This window comes from Callospermophilus lateralis, chromosome 10 (assembly GCF_048772815.1).
Source record: "Callospermophilus lateralis isolate mCalLat2 chromosome 10, mCalLat2.hap1, whole genome shotgun sequence".
NCBI lineage: Eukaryota > Metazoa > Chordata > Mammalia > Rodentia > Sciuridae > Callospermophilus > Callospermophilus lateralis.
The window spans coordinates 8,930,455-8,952,485 of NC_135314.1; the positions used below are offsets into that span (position 1 = coordinate 8,930,455).

At 44.1% G+C, this 22,031-nt stretch overlaps 1 pseudogene; it reads left to right on the plus strand.

Annotated features, from left to right (window-relative positions):
* Window positions 1-20,405, plus strand: part of LOC143408753 (uncharacterized) — a 197,470-nt pseudogene extending 177,065 nt beyond the window's left edge.
* The last annotated feature ends 1,626 nt before the right edge of the window (window positions 20,406-22,031 follow it).

Genomic DNA, 22,031 nt, shown 5'->3' on the forward strand with positions numbered 1-22,031 from the left:
AGCAACCTCACCATTTGTATCAGGTTAAACCATATGCAATTCTCTGCTGAGGTCGGCTTGGCCTACCAAAATGGCAATTTCATATGGTTCAACCAAATACTTACTGAAGCTCATCACTTCCCCTTTACCATGTACTGGAAAATTACCTGTGTCCTAAGATATGATAACCTCCCTCTCTCTCTCTCTCTCTCTCTCTCTCTCTCTCTCTCTATATATATATATATATATATATATATACACACACACACACACACACACATAAATAGATATAACATATATATATAACAAGTATATATAACATATATATATTATCCATATTTCTCAAGCATACACTTAATAGTTAAACACTAGTGATCTCTTTTTAACATTCTTCCTATAAATGGCTCTCCAAGTTAAACAATGTGCTCTCTTATCTTATAGTCTTCAGAAAAGCTGCCATTCCACTTGTTGAAATCCTTTAGCTATTCAGCAATTTTCCTCCCCAAATTCGCAGTGTAAAATTCACTGTCATCAATTTCAAAACATTATTGACCATAGCCCTACCAACTTAGTCTGCTCAGGCTGTCAAAACAATCCACTGGAGTTGAAACAAGAGAAATTATGATAGTTCTGGAGACTGGGAACTCCAAGATCTAAGAGAAGGCTGATTGGTTCCTGGTGAGGGCTCTCTTCCTGGCGTGTAGATGGTGCCTTCTTGCTCTGTCTTCCCAAGTATGAGAGAAGGAGAAAGAAAGGGGGAGATCTCTGGTGCATCTTATGAGAGCACTGATCCTGCTGTGAGGACCCCAATAGCATGACCTCATCTAATCTCGATTACTTCCCAAGGCTCCATCTCCAAATGCTACCACATTGGGGTGTTAGGATTACATATGGATTTGGAGGGACATATACATTTAGTCCACAGCACCCGCCAAAAAAAAAAGGGACAGGGGGCAATTCTTTTATGCCATTAAACATTCCTTTCTAAACACTTACAAGAGGGAAAAATCTTTAAAAAAAAATCCAAACACTTATTCGTCCATTTATTTACAAAATACTTACATTATAATGTGACTCCATCTACCTTATCTGGAAACAACATTTCCTCTACTCATTACATCTTTAGTGTCAAAAGAACGAATGCTCTTCTTGGAGTAGCCCAAGCACCGGACCTCCATGTTTTCCATCCGTGTGTGTGGAAAGCTCCTCCATATTCCACTGCCCACTTTACCTAATATGCCAGCTCTCTTCCTGTCATCCTTTAAGGTTCAGCTCACAGGGCAGCTCTTCCATGAGGCTCTTCCTCCATCTCCCTGGGCAAGACTAGCCTCCCTGCCTCAACCTGTTTTCTCACTGCCCCTTTATGGGTAGACTCTGTGGATAATATTGATAAGTCTTCCTCCTTATTAGACTACACACTCTTTGGGTAGTCTAATCTTTTACTTTGGGGTAAAAGATTGTGCCTAGCACAATATGTCGTGCATGGAGTGAGTTCAATGGATGCAGCTAGAATGAGCAGTTACTACAGTTCTTATCGCTGCCAGAGACCATGGACTCAGCCATGTAGGTTCAAGTTTCCTAAGTGCGTTGTGACTCTTGTGGGGTGAGAGTTGAGGGCTTCTGGAAGTCTCAGAAGACCCCCCCACCAGGCATTTATATTTCTAGAAAAGTGCAAGGATTTCAGAGACAAAAAGCATGCTCCCCAGTAAGACCAGCCTGTGGGCTATTGCAGATAGTGGGAAGCTGCCCTAGGTTGGGGGTCAAAGAGCTTACCTGTGCTTCGGCTTTTGTAAGTTTCCCACGCCCCCACCCCATGTCCCCAAAGTCCCATTTGTCTTTTTCCACCGCTGGGTCAACACCTTCCAGAATTACATCAGTCTTATAATTTCATGAGCTTTCCTGGGAAAGAATTTATACCCAGAATGTAAGGACTCACCTCCCCCCCCACCATATTGTAAAAGCTAGTGGGGTAAATGAATTAATTTTTCAAAGTCAGTCTTGCTGGGGTGCATGTATTTATTATATTATGCTTAGAAAAGAAATATCTGTGTTGAAAGGAGAAGGAAGACTGTATACTTAACCCCAGAGACCAGTAAATACAGAAGGCAGTCTACTCTGCCACAGCTGAGGGAAAGCACATCTGATCAGTGGCATATGGAAAATGAGCAATTGTTAAAATAAAATACTAATGGGAATTTGGATCTTCTTACCAATTTGGACTTGAAAAGTTTGAAGGGTACATTTTAGGGATAAAAAGATTATAAGCTCCCTCCCCTTGCTTAGAGGGAAAAATCACATGATTCCTTAATGTTCAGCTTCCAGGATCTGCAGGCTACATTGAAATGATAGTTTTTTTATGCATTAATGTTTCCATAACTGCTGTTTTTGTAGACATTTAAATTACAGAGAAGAGCAATTGTTGAGGGGAGAAAAAGCAGCATAAATAAATAGAAACTAGAATTTTCCCCCTTCAGAGGTAAGTGCTGGCTATTCCTAGCAGCCGATACTTGTGTGAGATTGTTCTTTGGGCCAGTAAAAACCAGTCTCTCCAAAAATGAAAATACTACAAAGAACAGAACATGTAATAGGCTAATAAAATAATTCTTGATTCCCCACATGTAATATAATTAACAATATATCTCTATTTCCTGTTTTCACATTAGTGGGCTCTGTCATTTGCAGGAAAAAAAAAAACATGACTGGATAAATGAATAAATAGAATAAGTCTCACAGTCCATATCCTTAGGTGGGGCACCATGTGTACCCCAGTTATTTGGTAGCTTGGGATTTTAAATCACCTACTGCATGTTAGGAGATGTTGTATCTTTGCTATGGTTAACAATGCTCCATTGGGTCCTCCAAAGGCTCATGTGCTGGAAACTTGGTCCCCATGTGGCAACGAAAGGGGTGGTGGACCTTGAAGAGGTGGGGCCTAGTGGGAGATGGTTAGGTCTTTAGGGGGTCTCTGCCCTCAAAAAGGATTAATGTTGTTCTCACTGGATCACGGTTAGTTCCCAGGAGAGTGGGTTGTTATAAAATGAGTCCAGGGTAGCCTCTGGCTCCCTGCCTGGCACTCTCAACCTTGTGATGCCATCTGTCATGACACCCTCACCAGAGGCTAAAGAGATGGTGACACCACCACACTTCAAACTTGGGGGCTAAATAAACCTCTTTTCTTCATAAAAAAACAAAAATGCAAACACTTATTCGTCCATTTATTTACAAAATACTTACATTATAATGTAAGATCATTTGCTTTATCAGACAACAGAAATCAGAATGATATAATCCTACTAATAAATTCCCGGGTGGGAAACTGGGGTTCTGTGTGGGTTCTGTGGCAGAAGGGAGCCCTGGAAGATGACCCCCATCCCTTTGTCCCAGTGATCCCCAATTCAGACGGGTTGTCTTTGGAGTAACAGTCCACAGCTCTCCTATATTTAAAAAACATCCCAGTTTACTTGATGACAAATTATGTGATTATTACGTTTCCTGTAAACACCAAGACCCCTCAAGCCCCTTCAGGGAAAAAGCTGTAGTGAATATTTCTTGATGTAGACATGACAAGAAGTTGATATATAATTGTCGAGTTTACTGTATACTCGATGTTCTCAATCTTGTATAAAATGTGAACAGCAGCCCCTTTTCAAATAATGAGGCATTTAAAAAACTGATTTCTAATTTCTGTTACAAGTAAAAACACTGCGCTTGCTGTATGAATACAGCTTCACAGAGTCCCCTGTGCCCTAGTGCCCTCCCCAACCAGCGACTGGATTCTGCCTCCAAGTCCACCGAATTAACTACCTAGAAACTGTGCAGCCCTCCCAGGTGAGAACTGTCCTAAAGAGGGCGCTCCTGAGGTGGAAAGCCTGGCGTGGGGTGGTGGCAGGGGAGAGTAGAGCAAGAGGGACCCTGTTTGGGACCACCCATCTAGAAGGAAGGAAGAGATGGAGTTCAAGAGACGGAGAAGGGAGAGGTAAGCTGCTTTGAGGTTTGGAATTTGCCTTTGTTATTTACTTTGGAACTTACCTTTGTTATTTGTGTGTCCTGGTTCACAGCAACACTATTTACAGCAATAGTAAGGGGGCAGTGACTATCCATAGAATGGGATATTCCTCAGCCATGAAAAAGGGCTGAAGTGCTGACACATGCCACCACATGGGTCACCTTGAGGACAGTTTGCTAAGTGAAAAAAAGCAGACCCTAGGAGGCAGATATGGTATGATTCTACCTGCCAATTAATCTGTCCTGTGTCTCATTTCTGTGCGATTCGAGAGAGCAGGCAGTCTGGTATCACCCAGGGGGGGTGTTTATTTAATGAGCCTCCATAGGTCTTACCGTGGCCCTGAGGGAGGTTTAAAGGTGGAGGTTGCAGGGGCACAGCACACTGGAGCCTGTAGACCGTCCTCAAGGTCATGCCATAGCAACGCCCCCTCCTTTGCCAGGCCCGGGTGTCTGCCTGTTCCTCCCAGTCTATGCCTTTTCCTTTGCCAAACAAACTTCTTTCAGGTCCTTTGATGGTTTGCTTTTCCCATGCCAAAAATAAACCTTGTTATCCACTGTGTCTGGAACATCCTCCCACTTTCCAACAATATTGTTTTCCATTTCTGCATTGATTTCAGGCCTCCTCCTTCAGGTGGGTTTCAGCGATGCCAGGACATGAAGATGGGGTTTTCTGAGAAGAAATGCTTCATATTTTTAACTAGCCCAGGAGTCATGTACTTGTCCATTTTACTGTGACCTGTCCTTTGGACCAAGCTGGCAATCTAGGCACATGAAACTAGAAAACCTAATTATGTGTGCATAAAAAGCGTTTCCAGAGATTCCTGGGCTTGCTTTGTCAGAATGGATGTGGGCAAGTCAAACTCTCCGGGGGAAAATGGTTTGTAGACATACTGGGGGACACAGAGCTAGATCTGTACCAGGTAAATGAAGCAAAGACACACACACACACACACACACACACACCCCAAAACACCACAGGTTCATTGCCCCAGAATGTGAAGTACATTAACAGTGTTTTTTTTCTCTTAGCTTCAAAACTCTCATATTTCATTTGAATTATTAAAAAAAAAAAAAGCTCAGTTCACTGGATGATTAAGTAAGCATTCTCTACTTAAATAGTGAAAATAAATATCAAGAGAATATTGTACATGCCAAGTGTGTCCAGTGAAGCAATGTGTGTAGGCAGCTTTGGAAGCGGTGACACAGTGGTTATCTGTGCATAGCTTGGTCATAATATCATCACTGTCTAGACTACTAGACAATTAGCATCCAGACATGCTATAGCTCAGATTGAGGAAAGCCATTAAAAATGAGAGCACAAGAAAGAGAGAGAGAGAGAGAGAGAGAGAGAGAGAGAGAGAGACATACATAAACACACACACACACACACACACACACACACACTAGCACACTAGCTCAGGGAAGAAAGGCCTAGGACATGCTTCCCCAGAAAGGCAGACTTGGGGATTTATCTTTGCATTGAGATATGCTTTCAGGTTTGAATTCCTTTTATAACCCTCTCATTGGTCTGTCTCAGTTTCCATCAATACAGGTGATAAGCTACTTCTTTCAATCATCTGGTTTAATAACTTTCTCTAGATATTTGGTGCAAGTCAACCCTCTCCCTCTAAATTTAAGGGAATATCAGGGTTATAACAGACCTTCCTCTCTAGAAGACATTCTTGGAGAATCCTCAGAGAAGAGAGAGACTATCTGCGAGGAAAGAATGGCTTACAACATCCAAGCCATTGCATCCCCTCTTGTCCACTGGAAGTGGGTCTGCCATAAGTTCATCAAGCGGCAGAGGCTGCAGTTCTTCCATCTCTTGCTACAACAGCCAGAGCACATTTCCCAGCCTCCCTTGCAGTTGGGTGGGGCCAGGTGATTGGCCAATGAAATGCAGGCAGAAATGACATCATGACTAGGTCTGTCCCCTAAAAGCCTTCCACCTATTCCTGTGCTCTCTCTTCCCTCCTTCATTAACTAAAACAGAGGAGAACTGTAGAACTCCAGGGGATGACAGATTCAGGGAGAAAACTCCCCAATGCCAAGCCACCACTGCAGGGGGAATATCCCTACCTACAAGCCCTGAGTTTACCTGTGACAAGAGTGAGGAACGTGTTTTGATTTTTTAAAGTCACTGAAAATTCTAGGTTGTTAGTTACAGATAACAACTAGCCTATACTGAGTAACATAGATGGCTAACTCTACCAGTATTTATTTAGAGTTCTAAAATGGGAAACTTTCAGATGTTTCCAGGATAGCTGTAGCTAAAGTCTGTTTCCCACATCGGCCTAAGGAACCACGTACATTGCCATTTACTGATTCACCCTTGGCCTGATGAGTCCCATGCAGTGTACATGTTGTCAAGGAGCGTCTATTGTTCTCAATGTCCCAACTTCACAGAACATTCGTGTCTTCTAATACAGGTGTTTGTCCTGTGTATATAAGGGAACATTTCTATTGTGTCTCCAAAAGGGATTATGACACCTGTCTACCTATGAGAAAAAAAGATCAGAATAACAGAGCAATACTCCCCCAAAATGTGAAGGTCATCAAAAACAAGGAAAACTCCAAGAAACTGTCATGGCCAAGAGCAGCCTAAGGCAACACAATGGTTCTGTAAATTGATGTCCTCAGGGGGCTTTGCAACAGAAAAAGGACACCAGGCAGATACCAGGAAACGTAAAAAAATATGGACTTGAGTCAACATGATGTGCAATATGGGGGTTCGTTAGCTGTAACAAGAATCCATAGTCATGTAAGGTACTAGCAATAGGGAAAACTGGAGTGCATAAGATCTTTTTCATGCTATGATTCCACATGTTCTGTAAATCTAACACTGGTCTAAGATTAAAACTTTTAAGATTATTTAAACGCATATGTGTAACATTTTCCACACAATTTCATGTAGAAAAATCTTGAATCACTTCCCAAATACAGTGGGGTGACCACTGGTGGGACAGGTGAAAGAGAGGTGTGTGTACCTGGGACATCTCCATCTCTGAGTGCCCAAGACCCCGCCCCCCCCCCAACAGCGTCTATTGTTGACACCGTAATTGTTGGTCATGCTGATTGGGAAGCGAAGTTGTAAACACTCGCCATGCTGATCTGACATTGATGAATAAAAGTCAGCAGAAGAAGGGCCTGCTGTCGGGTGGGTGGGAGGAGATGGAAGATGGCTAGTGCAGGGACAGTCCTCTGAGATCCACTTACTGCCTCTGACTGTGATTTTACCTTTCCTCTGTTCCATGTGGCCTCATCATCTGAATTATAAATTCCCCAAAGGATGGACTGTATTTCATTCATCTTGTTCTCTCCACCCTCGTGGTCCACATGCTCCGCACACACCCGCACACACCGGCGTGGACACAGGGTCTGGCCAGCTGTAGAGAAACGCAACAAACCTGGGCCCAAGCCTGCAAAGGAGCAGTCCTGGGAGGGTAGATGGGGCAAGGAAAGCATCCCCCACAGCAGACGCAGCATCTCCTGCCTGGACAGAGCTCTCCAATCCCAGTTGTCCAGCAGTTCAGGCAGGACATTTGAAAGAACAGAGCATCTGTCGGCCGCTCAAACAGTTGAAAGGGTTAATGCTTTTTTTTTTTTTTTCCTTTGGTCCCTGCAATGAAAACATCACAGATACAAAAAGGCAGCTTTCAAAGCCAGATGCTGAAATAGCAAAGTTGCTTTAAAAATGAGTACTTAAGAAAATGACCATTTGAAGTGGCATGGCACAGACATGGTTACGCCAGTGTTTATTTTCCTATGGAATGTGCGTGCATGTTGTGGTTGTAAGTGGAACCCCGGCCAGTCTCGGCCAGGCATGAAGGAATCATTTAGGCTCCCTTCAAAATCACTGGGACTATTAGTCCAGACTTGAAATAAGTGAAATTCACAACCTCCAGCCAAAAGGAAAATGAGTGAGTTCTGCTACTTTTCAAAGTCGTCAAAGCCAAGGTGAAATGTTTCAGAGCCGTTGCCTTTCCACACAACCATTGGTGACCTGTACCCTGTGTGCCAGGCTGGGACCTTCACTGCCCCATAGCCATTCCCTCTGCTGGGTGAGCGAAGTCACTGGCCACCCTCCTGGTGTCCAGCCGCTCTCCTTCATCGTGAGCACGGGTCTCTACCCAGAGGTAGAGGGCCTCACAGTCCTTCCTCTGAAGCCTTCAGCCTGGATCCCAAGCAGCACCTCATGAGACCTCGTCCCCAACTCTCCAGCCCTCTGAAATTGCCCCCTTTTCCAGTACAACCAGTACTGCTTTTTACTAATGGCTGAATGAGGGTCACTCGACACCCGCAGCACGAAAATCCTTATAAAATATGCTGATATGCAGGTGGTTTGGAAGAGAACCTTTGTACAGATGAAAAAGAGGTATTTTTTCCCTCCAGCAACCCACATGCCCACATCATTCCAAACAATCACATATGACATAAATTTGAACAAGCCTCTTATTCTTGGAAAGTCCAAGTGATTTTTACCTTTTGAATGAATAGATTGGCCTCCACCACAGATTTATTTTTTTAAAAAAATTGCAGGTGGTTAAATCAATTTAATGAGTTGTAACCAGCATCGAAAATTTCAAAATAGAAGTGTGGGATAGAACAAAATAAGGATTTTTAAAAAATGTTTTCTTGCAGATAGTAAGTGTGATGAGTACTGGTTTTAAGAAGTATATTATTAAAACCACTTTTGAATATGTCCACTACTGTATGGTGCAGAGTGTACCTTAAATTCTGAAACCCCCTGGCAGAGTCGACACGCTCACCCCAGAGGACGTTTTGTGTCCTTATCGTCCCCTCTTCCCCTCCAGCCTGCTTCTCCCTTCTCCAGGCTGCCCTTTCACCTTGAGGACGTCTCTGAGGACTGCCTCACTGGAGCCTCTTGCTTTCTGGTCTCCAGCTAATGAGGAGCCCAGCAGGACGTGGAGGGGGGTAGAAAGGGAAACCAGGCTTCACTGCTGCAGCTCCCATTCCAGGGGCCCATTTGGAGGACATCGCGTTTCCCTGTGTGAAACACCCCCTGCCTGTCCTACCTTGTCCTCAGGTCATCTTAATTTGAAGGTGCTATCTGTTTCTTCTGGAATTAGGATAAATTCAGTGAGGGTAGACATGGAGATAGTCGTGCATAAGTTTTATCCCAGATATTTGTATTTATATTAAAGTATGCAGGAGGAGGCAGCCTATAAAGTGCTTCTTGGGGTAGAGAGGCTACTATATTCAAAAACACGTGGGAGGTAGCATAAGTGGTTCTTTGATGTAATCAGCGCAAATCTATTCCAGAGATTAGCTGGAATCCTGCTTTCTTGACTGAGTGCGTTCCCGGATAATTGCTGGACAGTTTAGAGGAACCATCACGGGGGCGGGGGGGGGGGGGTGTCTAAAAGAACACATTCCAGTTTACCATAGACAACCAACATTTGTTCAGTTTCATTTTCAGTTTATAGCAGCGACATAAAATGTCATGTAAATGCTATTATTTGCCGAGCAGTTTAAGGTGTTTTGGGTGCATCATTAAAAAAAAAAAAAAAAAAAAAAAGACCTCTGCCTGCATGGAGCTTATGTTCTAGCAGGAGGTGAATTAAACAGCATTTATTATGATGGCTTCATTGTATTGAAGTTGTTAAATGCTATGACAAAAAGCAGATCTGGGTGAGGAGAGTTTGGCTTGCTAGCGGTTGGGGGATAAATTTCCCTACCACACAGAGAAGTTGGGTCGCTCTTCATGAAGAGGAATCTGGAGCAAACTCAAGAGGGTCTCTGAGAAAGGAACATTCCAGGCAGAGAAACGTGACTGTGACTGGGTGCTTGACTGGAGGACACAGGCCGACCCTGAGGCCACCGTGGCTGTTGCCCAGTGGACCAGGGGCGAGAGGAGTAGGACAGGAGCTTGTGGAGAAATGGAGGCCCCCAGCCTACATCCACTGCTGTTCTGTGTGGAATGGAGAGCACCAAGGGGTCTGGACAGAAGAGTGGCACTGGGTGACTTAGACTGTAAATGCTCCAGCTGGTGTGTTGGGAGTGGGTCTTGGAGAGTGTCACGAGGACAGGGAGCTCTGTGTGGGAGCTCCTAATGGTTTGAATGTGTCTCCTGAAGTTTCAGATTTGGAAAATGAAAATCTGGATGACAGTCCTTCATCAAGATTCTGTCACCCAGCCCAATCCCCTCTGCTTTTGTAGGTAGACTGAGGGATTATTGCAGGGTCTCGAATCATGAATTAATGTCACTATCACAGGAGTGAGCTTGTTATTGCAGAAAGCTTTCTTATAAAAGCAAGCTCTCACCGGCTTGCTCTGTTCTGCCACTTGATCCCCTCCGCCATGATATGGTGCAGTCATTTCATGGACTTCCCAGGTTCAGAGCCATGAGTAAGCCTCGCCTCCTTTCTTTATAAATTACCCAATCTCTGTGTTCATTTATCAAAACAGAAAATGGACTGAGACAGGGCTAATGGGGTTATCTGGGCGAGGCCCTGCTGGCTCCGATGGTGGAAGTTAACAGGACGTGGTGAAAGGTGTTTGGATTCTGGTCATCTTTCAATTGGGAGGCGAAGAAGATTGCAGTGAGTTGAAGAATGGAATCTAAGATGAATCCAAGATTTTTGGCCCAAAATCCAAGATTTTGATTAAGATGAAAACTGCCATTCATTAGTCTTCTACCTCAGGGAATTCTTTTGCAAAGAATTCACAGTTAACTCTGAACACTTGGATACCTCGCACAGAACACAGTTTACAAAATTCTTCCCGAACTTCCCATCTTTCCTTGTTGATTAATTTATATACTTTTTTTTGAGCTTATCATTTATATGGGTGACTGGAGACTGGAAGATTTTTGAATGAGCCAAATTGCAAGTTTGGTGCCAGATTTCAAATTAAGTTTGGAGGAATGGCATCCTATTAAAATAACATTTTGTAGCTTACTCCCATGAGCATGTCACCATCAGTCCACATGCAAGCAGTTAACTACTGATGTATGCACTTTTGTTCCAACTGGCTAAAAAAAGACACATTCAATGGATTGTTTTTTTGAGATTTGAATATTTTATAGTGCTGATTGGGCAGCAACTTCAGGAAAAAGGAGGAATATGAAAAGGTTGCCATGTCCCATTATTAATTCCAGAGAGCGGCTCTTGAATAAAATTGTTCAGGAATTCTTTGTCAAATATACAATTTATAGCCAGGAGAGATTATGCAAATCAGAGATCCCGACCTCTGGCACTGAACAGATGGGGAAAATCAGTGACTGAGCCGAGAACGTACAGCTGATGGGTAGAAGAGGGGCCCCGACTAGAGTCCAGGTGGATGGGCTCCTGGATGGGCTCCTGGATGGTGCTCTTTCCAGCCTAGAATGTTTCCCCTTCTTTCTGTCCCATTACAGTTGACATATAACAGACTCACCTTTCCAGGGTCAGTGTGAATGCCCTGAAAGTATGAAGACCCAGGCTCTTGAGGGCAGTGAGACCCATCAGAAGAGCTCCTGCTAATTTTGCATGAACTGTTTTGTCTCAACTTCTGCCTCACTTCCTTCTAGAAGCCACAGATGTCCCAACTCTGAGCTCTGCTGGTCCTGTTTTGTGAAGAATCTGGGCTGAAGCAGACTCAGAACCTCCCTGTGGTATCGAGGGACAGTCCTTCATCAAGATTCTGTCACCCAGCCCAGTTCTCACACTTGGTCCCTGGAAGTCTTAGCCGTCCCGTCCTCTCCCCCGTGAATGTTGTCTTGACAGGCTTTGTGTGATGAGACGTGACAAATAACCGATTCTCCCCTTCACTGCTGCCATTCAGCATAGGGTGGGAACACCCAGCAGATAACTGGGCTGTTGTCACCCAAAGCAGAACTTCACCAGTGGCAACTGCCCACTGACATGACCACCATGATGTGATTCATCTTGCTTTTGCTCTTCTGCTTGGATCACAGAGGGGGACCCTGGACAAGGACTCCTGACTGTACCCAGGGAATGGGCTTCTGCAGATGAACCAGCGCCCAGCCCCAAGCTTCCCTGGTTCTTGGATTTTCCAACAGTTTCCATTCTCTATTTCTCCCCTCCACAGTATTTCAACATCACCAAAGAATTTGTCAAATACAGTTCCAAAGAAACCGTGATTTCTTGTGGTGCCGACTGGTCAAGGAATTAAGATTCCTCAGTTCTGGGAAAGAAAATCATACTTGTCCCCTGGACCTGTTCTACAGGGGCACCATGAGCAGTAGAAGAAAAACTCTATGAACACAGGCTCTTTGTAAGCAAGGCTCTTTCTAACCAGAGTGGGATGGGATTGTCACAAGGCCCTGCTGCCTTTCACGTGTGAAGTCAGTTCCCTCGTGGTGCCAGGGTTTAAAAAAGTCATTTCCTCATTTGTTCTCTACTCTGTATTTTTCAGATGCTCGTAGTAGGCAGTCTGTTTAGATGACACCCTCCAATATCTGCCTGCTGGTGTACAGTCCAACACCAGTCTAGCTGCTACTGTGAAGGGACTCAGCAGATGTAACTGAGGTCCCTCGTCAGATGGCTCTAAGGAAGGAAGCCGATTCTCCATGGGTCTGACCTGACCAGGGGAGCCCAGCAGACACTGGGCTTTTTCTTCCTGGCCAGAGAGATTCAGAGTCAGAGAGAGACTTGAAATAAGCAAGATTCTTTATGGCTTGCTTTGGAAATGGAGGGCACCAGGGTAAGAAATGGGGGGTGGCAGCAGAGGAGCTGAGTGTGGCCCCTGCTGTCAACCAGGAAGGAAGTGGAGACCTCATGAAGGCAGCATTAGACAGGCAGTCAGTAAGATAGGTGAATCCAGTCAAGTCCCATCAGGGAGGCCAATTTGAATGAGTCCAAGTTGGAGACTGCCCCCTGAGGGATTAAAATTCCTTCAGAGTCCTTCCTCTACCCTATGGAGAGCCTGCCTCTGCTCCAACCTGTTGCTAAGGTAACCTGTCCCAGGAATTGCCCCTCCCCACAGGGAGCTATGGAATTGTTGATCAGTGTGTCCTCGGCTGCTCCATCCAGCCCTTCCCCCTTCAGCCCTCCTGCTTCCCCCCTTTGGGCATCCCACCAGCATTCCTGGGCCTAGTCACTTTAGCAGGAAGGAGACAGGTAAGGGGGAGAAGGCAGGGGGACAAAGGAAGCCTAGGACGTACCAGGACACCAGCTGTGGCCCTCTTCTCCCTCCTGGGAGAAGTCTATGTTACCCCTGTTTAAATAAACCCTGCTTTATACGCTTGCTTCACTAAACGTCCAAACTTCAACATGTGAGGAGCAGAACTCGTCACTGATAACCAGCGGTGTCCCTCAGACCTACAACTGCAAAGAAAAGAACTCTGCCAACAGTCTGAATAAGCAAGGAAGCAGAGCCACCCCCTCAACCCGTCTCTAGACGAGAACACAGTTGGCCAACACCTCGATTTCAGCCTCAGAAGACTCGGAGCAGGGGACCAGCCACAGGCTGCTAATGCACAGAACTGGGAGCTAATGTATGGCTACTGTTCAAAGTTGCTGGCTTTGTGGAAGTCTGTTACAGAACAATACGAAACAGTAAAGTGCTCCTAAAGGTGAGAATTATGATGTCTGGAGTCGTGTGTCTTCCAGAGTCAACAGTTGGCTTCTGGGTGCTTAAATCATAAACTGATCTTGATCAAGTCAGTCAAAGGCATTATGTGGTTTTCCCAAAGTATGGGATGAGCTTCTCTGATCCCATATTCTAGCACCTCCTGGCTTGTAGAAGGTACCAGTGACAGGGCACAAGGTTGACAAGCATCTCTTTGGCTGTGCAAAATCTGTGGGACCTTGTGCAGGGAGCCAGTCTCTGAACTTGGACTCTGTGAACTGCTCTGATCAGCTGGTTCCTGGAGCAAGAAGAGAAGACAGATTTCTAAATAAGGAGCTTTCTGCTGTCGGGGCTTCCTCCCTGACCCTTTATCATGCAGAGGCTGTGGCTCAGGGTTGGAGCCACCCAGGTGGAGGCTGCTGCAAGGGGTGTGAGGACATCCTCCTCCTTCATTTGCAGGACATGCAGGGCTCTGGGTGTCTGAAGCTCTCCTTTAAGTTATGACAGGAATCCACAAGGACACTGTGTGGACCACCCCCCCCTTCCGGACCCCCCGCACCCCAGAAGCTCAGAAAAAAAGGCCCAATTGACTTTCTAGTTTCCTCAAGTTCAGCAGGCAGGGGACAGTGAGTTTAGGTGTGTTTCCCTTGAGAAAACACATTTTCTTTCCTTCCTTCTTAGGGTGCTGTGTTTTTCCAAGTCTGCATAGAATTAGAAACTCTGGCTGGGCTCTTACGATTCTGCGGCTCTATTTCTGATACAACTTTATGTGGTTCTTTTTTCTGAGTAGGTACCCAAGGCTTCAGTTCTCTGTCATCGCTAGAGTCCCCTTGAGTATTTCCTCTTGTTTCTCACTGTTCCTCACTTGTCCTGTTCAATTTATTGATTTATTAAAGTATGCCTTGAAGGCTTAAGAAAAGTATTTTTTTTTTCCTTGAGAAAAAATAAGCCAATTAGAGAATGGTGGAGGCCTTTAGTTCCTCTGAAGTTATTTAGTCTGCCATCTTGAAACTGCCTGGGTGATGCCCACACTGTCTGCTCTGTCCTGCAGCCAGAATGAGGGTCCACCTTTCCTTCAGGCGTGCCTGTTAGCACATACCGCACCCCCCCCCCGCGCCCCCCGCACCTCAGCTTCCCCATCTCCATGTTATCAGGACCATATGTATTTATTTGACGGGGATCAAAATATGTCACCTGGAAAGATTCCGATTTGGCATAAGGATTATTTGGGGTTAAAGACAAGAGATAATCAAAAGATACAGGAAGAATTCTCTGACCTACCAATATCTATCTAAGAGTAGCCTATAAATTTCCAACTTCCCTTTGGGGAAGTAACTCCCCTTCCCATACCAACAAGAGAAAAGTAACTCTTCATTGAAGATGGGGGTTAATACCAAGATGAGTTTGCACAAGCAGACCATGCTAAAATACCATTTCTTAGTTCCCCCATACATTTCCCAACCTCATCTCTGCAATTCATCATCCCTTGAAACCCAAACTTTCTTTTCTTTGTTCAAAGAGTATACAAGTTCCCAAATATAAATCCCTCTTCAAGTTTCACTCCCTACCTGTGAACTCCTGTGAATTTGAACATTGGTAAAAGCCACTTGCCCTTCCTCCTCTTCACCTTTCTTTTGCTAGTTTCATTCATAGGCCTGCAGGTAGAGGAAAAGGTTTTCCTACTGATGACTGATTAAAGCAAAGAAGTCTTGGCCCAGTATCTGGCACAGGATGAGACACATGTTAACTATCACCACTATTATTTCCCCTTCTTCCCTATTATTTTTGAAAACAGAGCGTTTACATTCTGTTTTCCACTCAGCTCCAGTGTTCTGCCTCTGTCCCTCAAGGCCAAGAGGCCCCACCACCTGCTCTGGAGGGGCTGGGTGGGGCTTCTCGTTGTACTGAAGTGTGAGGTCGGAGGACAAGAAATGTGCTTAGAGCCTGTGTCTCCCACAATGTCTAGCGGGAAACAGGTAGGGGTCTCTGTTACCTCTCTCTGTTGTGTTGTGTGGTCCTCTTCTTTGGAAACGTAACCTCCCTCATCTGAAATGAACTGTGGACCTGCCTTCTTCACCATTTGCCTTTTGAAATTGGAAATGATTCTTATTTTTGTTCCTACGTTTAATGATATATTTTATTTTTGATACCAAAGATGTTTCCTAATATTAAAAGCCTATTGGAATTTGGGCCCCTATCAAATAGATACTTTTTTCTTTCACATGATACACATCCTTCCCTCCCCCGGCCAGGTGTGTGTGTGTGTGTGTGTGTGTGTGTATGCACGTGAGCAGTTTAAGCCATCTACTTGTCTATCTTCATCTCTCCCTTTCCTTGGATGTTTCTAGAATGTATTATTTCTCTCTACTATCCAACCTGTATTTGATAAACTCAAGAATATTATATGCTTCTATTTTTAATGTGCTTTTAAATCTTGAATATTGAACAAGGTTTTTAGTACTCTAAAGGGCAAAGGCAGTTTTGTGTTGGAACCTTTATTTCTTTTTTGGCTTCAGAAATGCTCACAAGGTCATGAACCAAGAAAGAATTCATAAATATTTTGTTTATTTTAATCTTCTTGGAATAAATGGCCCTTGCTAAGGTTATCAGATACCCTAAGAAAGAGCAAAAAAATACAAAATTAAGTAAAATATCTCTTTTAGGATAGCAGATGAAATATTGGCACCCCGGGGAATAACAGGTCTGAACCCCTGAAATCTGGAAATATTACTTCACAAGAAAAAAAGGGAGTTTGCAGATGTGATAGGTTCATAATTCCACATGGGGAGACAGTCCTGGATTCTCCATCTGGGTCCCACATCCAGTCACAGGTCCTCAGAAGACAAGGCTGCAGAGGTTGGACACACAGAGGGCAAGCAGCTGCTTCGGCCAAGGCAGAGATGGAGCGTCGCGGCCACAGCCACAGGGCACCAGAGACCCCCCAAACTGGAGGAGGATCCTCCCCGAGCCTCTTGGAGGGAGGGCAGCCCTGCTGACCTTCACTTTGGTCCAGGGAAACAGAGCTGAATTTCTGGCTTCCAGAAATTGTGAAAAAATACATTTCTATTGTTTTAAGCCATCATGTTTGTGGTTATTTTTTACAGTAACCATGGAAAAACCAGTGTAAAGTATAAATTGTAATATTTTTCCAACCTATGCTTATATTTTTAATAAAAATGGCATTATATTTTACAAATTATCCTTGTGAAAAGCTTCTAAATAGCTGATATAAACACCTCAGATAGAGTTTTATTAGCTACATGGAATTTATTGTATGGCTGCTACTCTTTATTTAACCAGTGTTGTATTATTGTTGATCCTCAAAGTTGCCAATTAGTGTCATTAAAAGTTATAGTTACATTATAATTATATAATTTTTATTAAACAGCTACTTTAAAATGGTATACATTATATAAAATTTTGTAATCTATAATGTCACGCAACTTACTAAACTAATAATGATCATTTAAATGAAATCTCTATGTACATCCACAAATTTAAGATATAAATTCTATAAGAATTTTTAAATTAAAGATATATAAAGTTTAGGAAACTCTTTTTAAAAAATATTTTCTTTTTTAGTTGTTGATATACCTTTATTTTTTTTTTATATTCATTTATATGTGGTGCTGAGAATTGAACCCAGTGCCTCACACATGCCAGGCAAGTGCTCTACTACTGAGCCACAACCCTGGCCCTAGGAAACTCTTAATATGCATCTGGTGTGTTTAGGCATTACCTTTATTTTAATATTTAAATTTCAGTAATTTAAACTTCCCTTCATTCTAAATTGAGAAAAATTGAAAGCATTCCCTCTAAAAACTGGAACAAGACAGGGATGCCCTCTTTCACCATTTCTGTTTAACATAGGCCATAAAACCCTAGCCAGAACCATTAGATGAAAGACATTAAAGGAATAGGAACAGAAGAGCTCAAACTAGCCCTATTTGCCATCAATATGATTCTATATTTAGAAGACCTGAAAAATTCCACCAAAAAGCTTCTTGCACTCATAAACAAATTCAGCTCAGTAGCAGGGTATAAAATTAACACCCATAAATCAACTTCGTTCCTATACACCAATGGTGAACTATACCTATACCCTGCTACTGAGCTGAGAAAAGTAATGCAGAAGGTATCAATCTTAAATTGTACTACAGAGCTATATTAACAAAAATGGTATGGTACTGGCACACACACACACACACACACACACACACACACACAAAATAGACTTAAAGACCAATGGAATAGAATAGAAGATACAGAGGCATACCCCCACAAATACAGTTATCTCATACTAGACAAAGCGCCATCAACACACGTTGGAGAAAAGATTGCTTCTTCAACAAATGGTGCTGGGAAAACTGAAAAACCATAAGTAGTGGATTGAAATTGAACTCCTGTATCTCATCTTGCACAAAACTCAACTCAAAGTGGACCATAGTTCTTAGCATTGGACGAGAGACCCTGCTCATACTAGAAGAAAAAGTAGGCTCAAATCTTTATCATAACAGCGCAAGGACAGACTTCCTCAATAAGACTCCTAAAACACAAGAAGTGAGATCAAGAATCAATAAATGGGATGGCATCAAACTAAAAAACTTTTTTACAGCAAAGGAAACAATCAAGAACATGTACAGAGAGCCCGCAGAATGGGTGAAAGCCTTTAGAACCTGCACCTCAGATACAGCACTAATCTCCAGGACATAAAAAGAACTCAGAAACCTTAACACCAAAACAAACAAACAAACAAACAAAAAAAAAAAAACAAAAAAACAAATAACCCAATCAACAAATGGACAAAGGAACTGAATAGGCACTTCACAGAAGAAATATGAATGGACAAAAAATACAGAAAAATTGTTCAACCTTTATAGCAATTAGAGAAATGCAAATTAAAAGTACACTGAGATTCCATCTCACTCCAGTCAGAATGGCAGTTAACAATAAATGGTGAGGATGTGGGGGAAAAGGTAAACTCATATATTGCTGGTGGGACTGCAAATTGGTGCAAACATTATGGAAAGCAGTATGACAATTCTTCAGAAAACTTGGAATTGAACCACCATTTGACCCAGTTATCCCACTCCTCAGCCTATCCCCAAAGCACTTAAAATCAGCATACTACAGTGCACAGCCACATCAATGTTTATAGCACTCAGTTCACAATAGCTAAGTTATGGAACCAACCTAGATGCTCTTCAATAGATGAATGGATAAAGAAAATGTGGTATGTATACACAATGGAATGTTACTCAGCCATAAAGAAGAATGAAATTATGGCATTTGCCACTGAATGAAGGGAGCTGGAGAATATCATGCGAAATGAAATAAGCCAATCCCCAAATACCAAAGGTCCAATGTTCTCTCTGATAAGTGGGTGCTAACCCATAACAAAGGAGGATAGGGAGGGGAAGCATAGAAGTTCATTGGATTAGACAAAGGGGCATGAAGGGAAGGGAGGGGGGATGAGAGTAGGAAAGACAGTGGAATGAATGGGACATAACTTTCCTATGCTCGTCCATGAATACATGATCAGTGTAACTCAGCCCCCAAGAATGGGATCCAAATTGTAATGGGTTGCACCCCATGTATGTATAATAAACAGTCTCCCATCAGGACGTCCAGCACACACAGCATTCTCTGTGGTCCCAGTGTGTGCCATCTTCCCTGCTCATCCCTCTGTGGTTACCATGTGGCTGCAGGCACCCCCATGGCTCCCCTTGGAGAAGGGCTTGCTTCCTTTACAGGTGCCATTTTGAATTGCTTGTTACTTTTCCCAGAAATGTCCAAAGCTTACCGTGCTCAAGGTGCCTCAGCCATGCTGGGTCTCATCATGTGGGAGATGAACGTTCTCCTCCTTAAGAACGTTTCACACTTGAGCAAGAGTCCACCCTGTGATTCTGCCCATGCTCAGAGATGCCCTTGAATGGTCTCAACTGTGGTCCTCTTCTCCCAGACCCATGGGTCCCAAGGCCGAATGTGAACCAAACCAGGCCTGTGACGCACACAGTGCAGGATGGGTGGGACCTCAGGAAGGTGGCAGGGAGTGGTGCTGAGACCAGGTGAGAAGCACACCTGCTAGCCCGTTGTCCTGGGGAACTGAGGTCTGGCCAGACCTCAGCATTTTCAAAAGGAGCCTGAAATCCATGTCTCTGTGGGAAATAGCTGTGCTCTTCAATGTCATTGAGTTACTCAGTGTATCTTGGGACGCAGGGACAAACAGACACATCCACAGCGGCTTCCTGCCTGGTGCTCAGGTGCCCTGTCTCCTGGGGCTCCCTTCCCCACTCCTCAGTTCTCCCCAAGCTCTCTTTTTTAGCTCTTTGAAAATAAGTCTCTCTACATCTCCATATTGCAAGGCCTTTTTTTGATGTTGCATAACTCAAAATCTCTGTGGAACTTGGAGGGGCTTTAACCTCTTCCAAGCCCATGGTCTCTCAAATCGGGAACTACGTGCTTTGAAACTGGGGTGACACCGATTTGTATTAAATACAGAAATGTTTGAAACTTGAAAAAACACTGAATTTTTTTTTTTTGTTTCTAGATTCTACTTCCTCCTAAGAGTCCAATTATTAAACATGAGCACCAGTTTTCATTTTATCTTTACACAGAAGGGTTCAGGGTTTTTCTTCCTTCTGAATTCTCTGTAGAGGGGATCTGGCCCTCTTCTGTTACGAACACTCTTTCTGCATTCCGCCTTCAACTGCGCATGCACTGTGGAAGAGATCTCTTCTCAACCATTTCTCCAGAAGGCTCTCTTCAAGCTCATCTCCTCCCGCAATGCACTCTGTGCCCAGGATCCCATCTACAGAGCACTGGTAGCACCTTGTGGCTGTGTGCACTGGGCGCGGCAGAAGGCGGCCTGGGCCATGGGTCAGTAGAGTCTCCTAACTGCCTAAAGTTTTCACATGCCTCCTGTTGATTTTTTAAATTTTTTTAAAGAGAACTTTGGTCTTAGGAAAGAGCACTGAGATTTATTTACACAACTGTTTAAAAAGTTTTCTTTTCTGGGGGCAAATGAGCACCATAAAATGCAGAACTTCTAAAATGAGCTCCTTCGCCGGTATCCTAAATATTTGATGTTGGGAGCCTTTGAATTCCTGAATTGCCTCATCTCCATCACTGTCTGGGTCATTATCTCACTATCACCGTTCTTAAACATACCAGAATGTTTACAGGAGAGCTGCTAAGAGCATCAAAGGAATCCAGCTCTCTTCCAGTTTAAGTCATCTAGAAGATGTTATTTGTGGGGTGTCCTTGACTTCCGCCTCCTTGACGCTCTGCATCCAGCGGGTCTCCGTGTTTTCAGGGCTATATCAACTTTTTCTTAGTGTTTCATCTTTCACCTGCTTCCTTCCTGCTGCTGCCCCCCTGGTCTTAGCTCTGGTCAGTTCTCAGGGATCTTAGGTATGGCCGCTCCTCTCTGACAGCAGTCGACTTCCGTCCTGCTCCTCACGGCCGTGCACGTCCAATCAGGTGTACCCCTGTCCGGCCTCTCTCCCCAAGTCCCCAAGTGTTCCCTGGTGAGGGCCAACCCGAGGGATGGTGCTGGGCAAGCATTCTGGGATCCGGCTGGTAGCTCTGTTTTTAAGTTTGGTCTCTTTACTTGGCCATCGTCTCTTTACTGCAGAGTAGAAAGATATCCTTAGGAATCAGAACACAGACCACTCTTTGGTTTAAACTATACATCGAGGCATAAAGGATCCGTTCAGAAATCTTCAAAGTCATGCTCAGGAGAGGGACTGGGTGGTCAGCTGGTGGGCCCCATCTGCAAGACAGATGACTGTCACAACACAGAGAACGTCACCAATCTGAGGGGAGCTGGTCACTCTTAAGAAATACAGTTAGAGGATTACAGAGGTAAATGGATCTCAGCCAGTGGATTCCCAGATATTCTAGTCTTATCATCAACAAGTAATCTCTGTTGTGACCATGAATCAGGCCGTCTTAGTCCAGAGCTCTCAGGCTTACCTATCAGTGCTTTCAACCAGGGTGAGTCCGAGGCAGGTCCCCCTGCCCAGGACATTTGGAAATGCTTAGGGTTGTTTTAGTTGGTCACAATGACTGGTAGGGGCATCACTAATTTACTGGCAGGACAAGGAGGGCTGATGGTGGTGCAATGCACAGAATAATGACCACTCCATGAAGACTCACATCCAAAATGCCCCTGAGTGCCTCTAGTAAGGACATAGTCTTGGTTCTGATCCAACCTTCCCATTTTGGGTCTGCCTTCAGGAAGAGTGTGGGAGAAGTCTGGATTACGAACATCAAGACTAATTAACTTGCTGAAAAAGTCACTCTCCCAATGATCCTTTCAATTTCAGTTAAGAAGTTCCAAGGATCCACTCCAATTGGAGATCGTTAGTGCACGTGCCGCTCACCCCTCAGCCTGTCCCTATCAGTGTGGCCTATGACTGGCTCAGTCCAGGTCACAAGCCCCCATTGGTGACTGGGACTGGGACTCATCACCAGGAGAGAGGGCAAAGGTGACGTGGTGCTAGGTGGAC